The following is a 10,946-nucleotide window of genomic DNA, read 5'->3' on the forward strand; positions in this document are numbered from 1 at the left end:
ATGATGGTTGACACTGTTGATTCCATTGTCTCTGATATGCGTAACGAATTATTCTATACTAATCATGATTTTGAGTTGAATGAGAACAAGGAAAACAGGGACATGGAGGAGCAATTTCTAGATGCATTAGATGTGGCCACTGCAAAGGAGGCTAATGAAGCACCAAAGGTAAAGCTTAAACCCCTTCCAACACATCAAGGAAGGGTTTCCCCTGTGTTTGTAGTACCTAAGAAAGGGGCGGTGACTATTGTCAAGAATAAGAATGGTGAGCTTATCTCCACTGCAATGGCAAGTATTGATTATGGGTAACCTGTAATCCATGTGTTGCGTCAAGCTATCGACGTTAAACTTAGCGCTTCCAGGAGGCAACCCGATTTTCTTGCTTTTACTAGAGTAGTTTCTTTTGTTTTGTAGTTGGTTTAGCTCCTAATTTGTGTGAGTTTTGTGTGCTCTTGTGTGTTTTTGTGCAGGTAGAAGATTGGTTAGAAGTCGGAATGAAGAGAGTGACGCGTGCCTTGAAGGAAAAGAAAACCTGCAGACTGCAGCAGACAACACGGCCGTGCCATCAGACAGCACGGCCGTGCCAGAATCCAGCACGGCTGTGCCAAAATCCAGCACGGCCGTGCCAAAATCTGCACGGCCGTGCCAAACACGATTTCACTCAAACTCTCTCATTATTTCCAAACTCTCTAACACTCTTTCCTACCCTTTTTCTCTCTAAACTAACCCAAACCCCCAACCTCCTCCCTCAATTCCTCAAATCAAACCCTAATTCCCCATATTCTTCTTTCAAGATCTCGGCACCCTCCTTGCATTGGAGCATTTTTCAAGTGATTGGACGCAAAATTCGGCCCTCTTTGAGCTCGCCACAACTCCACTTCGTGGAGTCCTCGGTGAATTCGTTCTTAAACTCATTGATTTTCGCAATTTTTGTCCAATTTCATTCGTTTTACTGAATATTTGTTGTTGAATTGTGCTTTATTGTTGCAAGTTTGGGTGAACTAGTAGTGTTAGGGTAGTACATTGCATGCTAGGATAGTTTCTTGCTTGTTAATTGGTATATTGTGCTTAATTTCTTGAATCAAACATGCCTAGAACAAAGACATCGACTAGGTGACCGGGTCGGGACGATGCATCCTCATCCATGGTTCCACCCACGGTGGACACCATGGGTATTGTTTTTAATAACCCGTCCTTTTTGGACAAATTTGTAGGATTATCCCACCGACCGATCCGGCCTACCAAGTTCTACGACCCTTTAGCCGCTAGGGCTCTAGGGATCGAAAGCAACATGGTTCAACTATTTTCATTTACCAACTTTGATTCTTTCCTTACCATGCATGCTCTCACTTACAAGAGGCTTACCCTCGAATTTTTGTCTTCTTTGTACGTGCATCGGGATGAGAATAACTCACCCCGGTACTTGTCCTTTCAACTAATGAACTCGGGCACCATTCAAATGTCGGTGGCCCAAGTTAATGCCGCCTTTGGGTGGACATCCGACCTGAAATATGGTCCTAAGGATGGCCACTCAAAACACTACAACTCCGGGTTGTTTTGGCGGCAAATCACGGGGAAAATGGATAGAGATCCCCGTAGGGATAAGGCGACTTCCATCGTCAATCCCGCGTTTCGATTGTCCCACAGGACCTTCTCCTCTACTATCTTTGCTAGAGGAGATAGTTCGGGTGTAGTCTCCATTAGGGAGTTACAGTTTATTTGGCACCTCACCCGTGAGGACGGGCGTCTAGACATGGGAGCGTGGTTACTAGACCACCTCGACGGTGTGGCCCGGGGTAGGGGTGATATTACTATCGGTGGCATGATCACCATTCTTGCGCAATATAATGGGATTGATTTTTCTGAATTGCAGGCTATCTCTGGCACTACGAGGCTTGATATGCGCACCTTGAGAGCCATGCAATGGCTTGAAGGGACATCCCAGCCGGATTGCTATTTGTGGCTCGTAGCAGGCAAGCCATACGCCTACTTGCCCGATCCGGAGAGGACGGTGGTTTACAACAAAGACAACTGAATCTTCGACCCCGACTTCGACTGGCACGAGGACGGAGGCACGGAGTATGTAGACCGCAATCCCCAGCCTCACCAGGGGGATGAGCAGGCCCACGGGGGCCAAGGAGGTGACGATGCTGATGATGATGATAACGAGGAGGGTGGCCCGGATGCGGCCCAGCAGATCCCGGCGCAAGACTTCGCCTGGCTCCGCCAAGGAATGGAAGATTTGAAGCTCGAGGTAGCGGATTTGCGCCGGTCGAACGAGGATATGACCTCCGCCTTTAGAGACCTGAAGAGGAGTGTTGATGATATGGCCTCCCGTTTCTCTTATGGCCCGGGCGGGCCTAGCTCGTGATCCCTTTCCCTTTCCCTTTAGTTACCTCCCTCTCCTTACTATTGTAAGTCCTTGATGTATAAACATTGAGGACAATGTTTGATTCTAGCTTGGGGGGGGGTCTTACTTGTATTCATTCTAAAAATAAAAAAAAAAAAAAAACGATTTACTGCTTTCCTAGACTAACCTTAACTTGTTTGCTAGTATGTCTTTCCTTTTTGCAGATTGGGAACATTCGAGACGCGACATGAGTTTGAAGAACGATGCTATGGCCGTTAATTGGAGCTCCCGGGAAGCAAATTTGGTGAGATCTTTTCTTTTTTTTGTGTGCTTAGGATAGTTTAGTTTAGGAAGAAGTTGAATGGTTCGAGGATGTTTGATCGGTTCTAAGGAACCTGGGATCGTTGATGTTGATATCATTCGATCACTTGTTTGTCGATTGGGATTTTATGTGATTTTTACGCCTCGTTATGTGCCTTTCAACTTATTCAGTTGGCTTAGTTGTACATATGTTTGTGTTAGATAGGAAAAGCTTCTGCTATGAGGATGTGTGGTTTAGCTTATATGATATGCCTCGTAGTATTTTCCTATGTTTTTGGATCATAATAAACTTGTCTAATTGCAAAATTTTGGAATATTGTTCATGTTGGATTCGAAATGTGAATGAATGTGTATGGAATGTCTATTTCCACTTAAGCCAGTGATGAATACACAGTTCGAGTCTATTGTTGATCAATGTGGACGAGTCTAGGCGAAGGGTAGAAATAGAACACTTTTGTCATGTGAAACTCTATGCCTTTGGGCTGTGGTAAGATGGAGTCGCTTCCCGGTTGTGGATTTGACCCCCTTGATTGGTAGTTGCTTTATTTGTTAGATCCCGTGAGGTTTATTTGTTCTAGCCTTCATCATCTTCTTGAGTGGCATATTTGGATCCTTGATTACGCATGTTTCGATCTTTGTGTTGACTTGTAGCTCCCAAGACCGACTTGACACTTTTAAGGGAGGAAGAGGGCACCTTTTTCATTTTTCTTATTCTTGTTCCTTTTGTTTTGTTACAAATTAATTTTCTTTTTACATAATCTTACTTGCTAACCATGTTGAGCCTTTAATTCCATTCTTGGTTACCCATGTTACAAACCCGATGGCCGATGTTTTACCAACCCTTAGTTGTGAAGCGTTTACCTCGCAAGGTTTGTTTGAGCTTATTGTGTATAAATCAAGAATAATGATCGATAGTTGGTTTGAGCAAGTTTGAAAGTGAGCTTAATTGTAAATATGTAATATGAAAATTTGTTTTTGAAAAAAAAAGAAAAAAAAAAGAAAAGAAAATCAAAATAAAAAAAAAGGAGAAAAGCCGTCCGAATTGTGAAAAAGGCGAGGACATATGAATAAAAGGTTTGAAGTTTGAAAAAGGTGATTTGAGTGTGTATAACATAGAGAGTTTGGGATGTGTAAAAGTGTGATCAATGTTTATTGTGGAATGTGAATTGCATCTTTTGAACTATTGTTTTTGAGAATTGTGATTCTTGCGCTTCATTTAGGAATTAACCCCATTTTTTAAATTGTTTTCACCTACTTTACCCATTGCCAATACATTACAACCCTTTAAGACCCTTAGACTTTAGAGGTGTTCGGTTCTCAAACGGTGGAGGGAGATACCTTTCAACCCAATGGAAAGATTATGCGTAATCGAGATGTCGGGATACCTTTGTTATTTCCTCAAAACATCACTTCTTCCGGTTCCTTCGAGGAATCACGAGGGGCCAATTAGGGTGGTGATTTGAAGCAAAAGGGGAGGACGTGGCCGGTTTGGTCGGGTTTAGAGGGAAGCATGATTTCTTTGTTCTCTATGCTTGGTTTAGGTCTTGTTCGCATTTGATCAACGATATCTTGGATTGTGTGTCTCGTTGCTTGTTTGAGTGAGTTTTCCTTCCGTGCATGGTTGTTCTAAGTAGGATCCATTTATTTCATTCCGTGCTTAATTTGATTTGTTCGCAATGGCATAGTTTATTTAATCTTGTGTGTGTTTCCCTTAGTTTTTGCTCGAGGACTAGCAAAAGTGTAGCTTGGGGGGTTTTGACAAGCGCACTTTAGGGCGCGCTTTAGAGCATATTTTATGATGATTTTGGATGTATTTGGGGCCGCTTTGGCCGATTATTACCTTGTTATGCTTACGTTCCCCATCTTACGTGCTTCACGGGTTTTCGGTTTGTTTTTGATGTGTTTTCAGGTAATATCAACCGAGTTTAATCGGATCCCGAGCCCTTGATGCGTAACCGAGCTAGCCTTGACCGGAGTCCGAGGAGTTAAGGAAGTTCAAGTGCCGTGCATTGATTACATAGCACAGGCAGCACGGCCGTGTTACCATAGGCACACCCGTGCTGGCCTATAAGCAAGCAACCCCAGGCAAGGCAGCACGGCCGTGCAAGCCAATAGCACGGCCGTGTCAGTATCCACGCACCCGCACGGCTGTGCAGGCCATTAGCACGGCCGTGCCAGATGTTGCCCGTGCCCGTGTCAGCTTCAGTATGAGCCCCGTGCTAGAGCATATTCAGCACGGCCGTGTCATTTTTAGCACGGCCGTGCCAGGAAGCTGCACGGCCGTGCCATATATAGCACGACCGTGCCAATTTGAAGAAGAAATCCGGTTTACTTACTGACAAGCTAGCACGGCCGTGCCAAATTCAGCACGGCCGTGCTGATCCAGGGTTAACTGCGCGCTTGACTTCTCCGAATTAGAAGACGTATATAAGGCCCGACTTTAAGAGGATTCGAGGGACAGTTTTAGAGATAGTTTTGAGTGCCTTTGTAGAGAGTTATTGGAGAACGTTCTTAGTATTAGAGATTCATTAGTTTTCTTAGAGATATTTCTAGAGATTTTAGTTTTCTTGGATTGATTTGAAGAAAGATTTGCGAAGATTCTTTGTATTATTCATTAACGACGGATATCAATGTTCTGAAATTTTCCATTGATTCGCATCAATACAATTGGTATTATTCATTCTTGTTTATTAATCAAGCTTTATTATTCCTTAATCAGAATTCATGTTTATATCTATTATGCTTTTGGAATTCATTATTGCTTTGATTATGAATATGTGTGAGTAGTATCCTAGCTAGGGTTTCGGGATGAAACCCGGCCTAGGTAATCTATGTAATTGAGGATTGATTTTGATAAACGGATTGTGATTAAATTGATTATATGCGATTGCATGTTAATTCAGTATAATAGGAGTAGCTAACCTAGAATCTTGAATTTGATTGCATGATATTCTTGATTTGAACAAGAGATTGTGAATTGAGTATTTCATTATTGAATGTGGTTTGATTATGTATCGAGTAATGTTAAGTGCATGAGAAATCCAAGCTTAGTATTGCCCGTTGTCTTCCTATCAAATGGTATTGATCAGACTTATAGTCTTTGCATATCCCGTTTGTCTCTGTGATTCCTTGTTTCTTAGTTACCAATGGTTAGGCGGATTCCCGTTATCCCTAGTGTCTTAGTTTATTGATTTATTCCATCTTATTAGTAGTATTTTAGAACACCATTTTCCATTGATTTCGAACTAGCTTAGGTTTAAGATTGATTTGCAATTACTCTCGTTCCTCGTGGACCGAACCTTTATTTGCCATTGTACTTGTTTATAGGGTGTTCGTATAAGTATTGTTTGATTGAGAGTTAGATTGTAGCGACCGACTTAACCCTTGTCAGTCCCATCCCCCATGGGCTCAGTTGTAGTTTCAAAAAATCCCGGCTCCATGATCTGCTCCCGGGCTTTAGTAGATAGTTCCGGGAGAGGGCATTTGCGTCCAAGAAGAGCCGGCTCAGTGTTGTACCGGCGTAGTGTCCGGTTGTGTCTTAGGGTGGGGGAGGAAATCAAATAAAACTTGTCCTTCCACCCGGACCATTTGGACACTTTATCCAAAGTCATTAAGTATTGGGGCAAGGTAGTCAGAGTATACCATGCCCCATGGCCTCCTGGAGCCTTGCTCAAATAGTGCATGTGAGCGAAGGCAGAGAAGCTAGGGTTCAAGTTTTGGAACTAACAGGCGGCAATGTATCTTAAAATGTTCACCCACGAGTTTGGGGTGAGCTGCCAAACCCCCAGATCGTACCCCTTTAGGATTTTCCTAATCCTGGGGTGGAGGGGGAACCGGAGGCCGGCTTCTATTACCGCCTCATAGTAGATGAAGTAGTCATCTGCATGATCAATGTCGTCCCCCCAGGCCATTACAGCATCAGCCGGAGGGACAATAACTTCCCACCCCTTCCAAAGGGATGTTTCTCCTTAAAAGCTCTGAACCCGCTGTTAAGAAGGGCAATGTTGCTCGGCAGCATCCGGGTTCTCTTTGGATTGGGGTTTTCAGCTACTTTTGGTGGCTGCTGAAAGTCAGCCGCAAAATCCCCCTGATCAGAGCCGGAAGATTCGACTCTTGATCCCTGGGCGGCCTCAGCATCGCCGGCTTCATTGGAGGAGGCGGCTCCCTCGCCGTCCACCTCTCTCATCCCAGAGCTCCCGGATGTAGAAGGAGCCTCTTCGTCGGATCCACTCTCCTCCAAATCCCTCGGATCCCCATCCGGGAAAACCTCATCGGCAGGCACTCTCATGGTCCGCCGGCTCTTAGACCGCCTGGTCGTTTGTTTCGTTCTGGCCATTGTGTCCCGCACAGACAAAGAGAGGGAGGAATTCGGAGATGAGCATATTGGTTCCGACAGTCCAGAAGAGGCACCCCCTGTTCTAGACTCAGCCGTTCCTGGGGATCGGCTGAGTGTCCTAGGCAGTGACGAGTGGGTGGATTGGGAACTCATTTATGTTTTATTAAGAAAGCCGGGTATGCAGGCGAAAATTGGTATGCAAATTGAAAGGGAGAAAAGCTAAAATGGTACAGGCGGTTACCTTGCTTTAACTCTGGAAAATCTGAAAACCGCTACAGCTGGTGAGCCGGGTGATGAACTGCTAAGTACACGGAAGCTTGAAACTCGCTGATTATGCAGGCGGGAGCAGAGAAAAATCTCTCTAGAATCTCTCTTTTTCTCTCTCTAAAAAGTCAATGTAAATGTAAAGTGTGAAAAGGAGGGGAGGTAACTTTCTATTTATAGAAAGTAAAAGTGGGGGGAAAATTTTGATTTGAAATTCAAAATTTTACCTCGTTACTGCTCACCTATGAGAGGTGGACACGTGTCACAGGCCCCACGTGACATGCACGTGCGACCTGTGAGGGGCAAATGTGTAGGGTATTTTTACCCTAGACACGTGGACCAATGAGAGGTCGCCACGTGTCGAGCTTAGGATGGCCCATGTGGCTCAACATCCTCTTGACACTTGGCGCCCTCAGATATGTTTCCAAAATGGCAGCCTTCAAAGGCCCAGATTCCTAAGCACGCCGTAAAACGGCGCAGCCCACTAAAATCTAGGTCAAGTGACCTAGATAGGGGCGCATTTTCCAACGACTCTATAAATAGAGAGATATTTCCCCACTTTGGAGGACACATTGAATCATTAATTACACCCTTATTCTCTTACATCAGAGAAAGACCTGAGCTTGGAATCCGAGCAGATACCCACCTAAATTTTCGTTCTCTTTATTCCGTTTCAAGTTACTGACTTGTGCGTCGGAGGCGGAGCACCACCCAACCGGTGTCTCCGTTTGTTTTGCAGGTACAGCTCACTGCGGATCAGTCTTCGTGTTGTAACTCTCCCAAGGGAAAAAAACACCCAAAACAATGTTCATCATCAGGTTTGGTTTTGGGTAGACATTTTTAGGTGTCTACATGCACCGAATTACTCGGTCCAGGAATTTGTTGTTCATCACCGACTCCTTAAAAATTGAGGAGCTCGGGGTGCTAACGGTTTGGGCGGGTGATCATGAATCTCGGAACCAGGTGCCCTAACGGAGCCTTCCGAGTATACAATTGAACTCTCCGAATGGTACCAAGAACCATCCGCCCTATACGTCCGATTGGTCTACTTTGTTCTGGCCATGGTGTTCTAAAGGGGCATAGACACGGTCGGATTTAGAGAAATTCTTAAAGGGGAGTTCTCGAACAAGCATTCGGCAAACCTAGTTCTAGATTCAGCCATCTCCGATGACCGCCTGATCGCTAACCTAGGCCATGTCGGTTGCGTTTGGGAAACCGTTTTTGAAAAAGAAAAAGCAAAAATAAGAAAAGAGAAGATCAGATGGTTACCTTAGATGAAGGTACGAGAGTCGTTGGTCTGGAAATCTGCTTACATGCGGACAAACGGCCGAGTGACGGATGCTATCACAGAAGAGGTCAAATTCTCCAAAGTTAAAGATTCAAGATTCTCTCTCTCAAAGATTCATGCAAAGTGTGAATGCAAGGGGAAGGTGAGATGAACCCCTATTTATAGAAAGTGTGAAAAGTCTTAGGGTTAATACCCTAGATTCTCCCGTGGTAAACAGTAAAAATCCACTCCAATGAGAAGCAAACACTTGTCACAAGCGTCACGTGGCGAGCCACATCACCCTTGTGAGGAGAAAATGATTTGGGTATTTCTACCCCGCCACGTGGCACAATGCGAGTTTGCCATATGTCACCCGAGGAGGTCTCTAAATGGACACCTTAGGGGGGACAGACATGTGTCAAGCAAATATCCTCACAAGAATTGTCGGCCTTTCAGGCCTAATTACCGAGGAAGCCACAAAACGGCGTAGCCCAAATCCCTATGTCATCAAACCCTAGGGTAGGGCACATCTTTTTAGGACCCTATGAATAGGGAGATTCCCCTATTTATTGGGGCAACGTCTTAATCATTACATCATTTATTTCTCTCAAAAACAGAGAACACCTGATCTCGTAATTCGAGAAGATACTAACTTTCCACACGTTTTACTCTAAATACATACTAACTTAATCTTCGAAGGCGAATCTCCGAACATCTGGAGCTCCGTTCTTTTGGAGGTACTGGCGGCTTCGTTGGATCCTGTCTTCGAGTAGTAACTTTCCCAAGGGACACAAAAACACCCAAAATAGGTGTTTTCTCTGATGTGAGAGAATGTAGGGTTATCGTAATAATTGAAGGTATCCCCAAAATGGGGAAATCTCCCTATCTATAGGGTCATTGGTAATTGTGCCCGTTCTTAAGTCACTTTGACCTAATTCTAATGGGTTGCGCCGCAATGCGGCTTTCTCGGGATTTAGGCCCTAAAGGCCCTTTTTACTCTTGAACTCTAGGAGCGCCACGTGTCAAATAGGGATAGGTCAGCTTTGGCCTTATCCTAAGCTGATAAGTGTCATATACTGGTTGGACCACATGGCATGGGTAATTTTTACACAAAACACCAAGTACTGCAAATTAATCATGCTCTAAAGTGGTAAAAAATTGCAGAAGCATAAAGCAAAAAAACAAATGCATAATCACAATTAATATGCTATTAAGATTCAAGGTTTAAAAAATTTAAATTTTTTTGTCAAAACGAAAAATCCCTCGAAATAGGCATTTATGGGCAGAATTTAGTGTATAGGATAGCTCCCGTTGAACTATTGCCCAGCTCCCAGGGTGCGCACTCACTACCGAGAAAGCAATTATGGAGGGCTCATCAGCCTGGTGGAGTCAGCCCGCAGGGCTGACCAGGCTAAACTGTCCACGAAGGAGATGGTACGCCTATAAATAGAGGGTAAAGTACAACGGAAAAGAGGTTAGACACTCAAGTTATTATACTTTCTACATCTCTCTAAGTACACTTTCTCTCTCTAAACACTCTCTAACTTAAGCTTCGGAGGGGGGTTCCTCGAGCCACCCCTGAGGGAAGTTTACGTGTGCTGCCTTGTGTAGGTTGTTGACGGGACCCAGCTCACCCAGCAGAACCCTTGGATCCATACCTGGAACAATTGGCGCTAGAAGGAGGGGAAGGATCATCTAAACTGAGGTTCACCAACTAAGCTAGGGACTAGTTAACTAACCACCATGGCCGGAGAGGGAACTATACCAACACCCATGTCCAAAGCTAATGAGACCAACCAAACACCACAAAAAACACCCTCAGTAACCCTCGATCCAAAACGATCCACCGGAAATCCCAAATTGACCATTTCTCAGAAATTCGACCTCATCGGATCGACATCGGCTACAGCTAAAGCGTCGTCGAAACCAGTCGATCCGGCAGGATCCAGTTCCATTTTGAAATACGGAATGCCGTTACAGGCGCGAAAATGAACTCATTGTTTCAGCACCTGCAACCTAGAAACCGCAGCCCGTAAATATGTTAGCCATCCTGCAGAACCTCTCTAAGTGCAGTAAGGAGCAGCTGGCAGCAATGACGGCGGTCCTTTCTAATATGAGTAAGGGAGCGAATCCGTCACCGACAACGGCAATTGCGGAGCCCGCATTTAAGAAGCTGGCTTCCTCAGCCCTCACCCCTGAGCAAAAGGAGCTCATTCAGCTGAGGAAGAGGGTATTGGAGTTGGAAGCTCGTAATATGAATCGAGAATGGAGCGTGGAGGAAATAACTCCGGCTTAGGTCAGCCCGGAGAAGCGGCTCCCCCGCAGCAGGTCGACAACCTCAGACTGGGGACCCAGCCCAGAGAGAGACAAATGAGCGCAAATCAAGGTTGTTCAAGATGATTCTCCAA

The sequence above is a fragment of the Chenopodium quinoa genome, unplaced genomic scaffold (assembly GCF_001683475.1).
Source record: "Chenopodium quinoa cultivar QQ74 unplaced genomic scaffold, ASM168347v1, whole genome shotgun sequence".
NCBI lineage: Eukaryota > Viridiplantae > Streptophyta > Magnoliopsida > Caryophyllales > Amaranthaceae > Chenopodium > Chenopodium quinoa.